Source organism: Balaenoptera musculus, chromosome 7 (genome assembly GCF_009873245.2).
Source record: "Balaenoptera musculus isolate JJ_BM4_2016_0621 chromosome 7, mBalMus1.pri.v3, whole genome shotgun sequence".
NCBI lineage: Eukaryota > Metazoa > Chordata > Mammalia > Artiodactyla > Balaenopteridae > Balaenoptera > Balaenoptera musculus.
In genome coordinates this window covers 30,310,388-30,312,681 of record NC_045791.1, presented here as the reverse complement: position 1 = coordinate 30,312,681, position 2,294 = coordinate 30,310,388, and the positions used below count along the sequence as shown (strand labels likewise).

Genomic DNA, 2,294 nt, shown 5'->3' with positions numbered 1-2,294 from the left:
TAACCTTAGTGACTGTGTGTGAAACCTATCTTTTTATTTCTAAGTACCAATTTCAGTAATTTGATTTAAGAAACCAAAACAATAAGGGTTCAAGAAATAGACTCACAAATAAATGGATTCTACTCTTTCTGGCTTCCTTATGAGTAAAGAACTTTTCTACCATGTAGATTCTATGTGCTTTTCACATAAAGAAATGGTCTCTCTCATGATAGATGTTCTCCCTCAAAGTAACTTCATTGCCCAAATCTCAAAGGTAGCATTTAACTTCCTAATGATTGTGATTTTTTTTTTCCTATTCACTAATGGGATAATGAAGTCTTTATTTTTTAAGATATCATTTATGGGGGTATATATAATAAATCTTATGGGACATTGACTTTGCTTAATCAAAGAACATTTCATAATATATCATAGAAAATGCAATAAAGAATTTAAGGATCATAAAATCACATCCTGAAGACAGCATTATTTTGTTGGTGTGAGAGTTCTAGGTAGAAAAAGAAAACTTGCATACCTACCCTGAGGTAAAGGCAGGCAGAAGAGTGAATCAAGTGTGAATGGGATTCTTCAAATATATTTTAATCAACTGAATATTTTGTTTAAATGCATGTAATAAAACTTGGTGCAACTCATATTCAAAGGTGTTTTCCATCTTTTATTGACATGATTTTCGTCTTACGATATTTAAATATAGCAAAGTGAATATTTTTATTCATTTAAGGAAAGGTATTTGATAGGAAATTATTATTTTTGCTCTTAAAATTGGTTGTAAAGATCATGTGCCTTATTTTGAAGCCAAGATTTTAACCCGGGGGTGCGGGGGTGGTCCCTTTATGTTGCTGACCCCAGGGAATATGGCGCTGTATGTATTAGTTAAGTTTCTTAGAATTACAAGTAAATGAAAATATAAATAAAAACAAACCCAGAAAAAACAACTCCAGCTAGCTTGTAGATCCAAGAAGTAGATGAACAACCAAGAATCCAGATGCGGGAACATGAACTAGAAGCTTTCATGGGTATTCTCTTTAAAATACTGTAGTTAAATTGACTCAGGTTTAAAGATTTTTAGAACCTGACCCCTCAGTTACAAATGTCCAATTTCTAATGATATAGAGAAAATTAACATGGCCCCTTGTGCAAGGTTGACACATAACTTCCTGGGTGTTCAATGTTTTTCTGAGATGACAGGCTTTCTCCTGCTGCCTGCAAACAGAGGGACTCAGATCATGGCAGGAAAGGAAAAAAACAAAGGAAAAGAAGGAACCCAAGTAGCTTTGTGGCTTAGTGTCGAACCTTCTTGCCCTTTACCTGTGAGCCTCTGAGCTTTCAAGTGGGGTAAAGCTGTGTATATGTGTTTTGTTTTATTTATGAAATTGTAATATGATAACATGGATTCAGGAAAACTGTTATACCCCCTTAAGATTTTTGTGAGAAAAATCTCCTTGGTTTTACTTATGAATTGTTTTTTCATGGGGCATTAAAAGTAAAATAGAAATTGGATACTAATGATAGGAATTTGATCATTTAAAAAATACTGACCTTAATTTTTTAAATTATGTTTATTTTGTGGTAGAGATATTTTCTCTCAACTTTGGTCACTTTGCCCAAAGAAAATAAATTATCAACATGGTACTTGCTTTCTTTGTATATTTGTGTGTATTTTTCTGTGTCATAGGCATCTCTTCAAATTGGGTTATTGTTGCATGTGATACATGCTGTTTCCTGATATATTAACTTACTTTAGGTAGTAATAAAAATGACTAACATTTTTCCAGGCAATGTCATGTTTAGACAAGCATCAATAATTCTACCCCAATAAAACAACAGCTTATTCTGTGTCAGGCACTGTGCTAAGCTGGCATCTGCAAAATAGTAGAGCCTATGTAGTTCTGAAGTTACATATATGTGTAGAGACTCATTACCGACTGAAGAAAATGTTGTGTGCCCTCTGATAAAATGTTTGAACTACTCTGACAAGTACCTTAATAGGCTCAAATCAACTATGAGTATTAAAGACATAGATGCATCTTAACTTTACACAAAAATGATAAATTAATGAAGTATTTTAAAAATATACATTGATTCTGAAATTAGAAAACAGCACACATTTTAACAATTTTAAGAAGTGATTTTCCGCCCACAAGTCTTATAAAAGACTTATAAAAACTATTTTTTATAGAAAATAGTTATGCATCTATTGCATAGATTTCATCAGTTAAGTAGGCAAACACCTTGACATGTGCCTTCTCCATCCTGACAAAAAAAGCTTTTATTCTGCCTATTAGCTGCTCATT

At 32.6% G+C, this 2,294-nt stretch overlaps 1 non-coding gene across 1 annotated transcript; it reads left to right on the top strand.

Moving 5' to 3' along the window:
* Positions 1 to 1,072: 1,072 nt before the first annotated feature.
* LOC118898580 lies at positions 1,073 to 1,176 on the top strand. Its single transcript, XR_005020729.1, has one exon. It is a non-coding gene; the product is annotated as a U6 spliceosomal RNA (small nuclear RNA).
* The last annotated feature ends 1,118 nt before the right edge of the window (positions 1,177 to 2,294 follow it).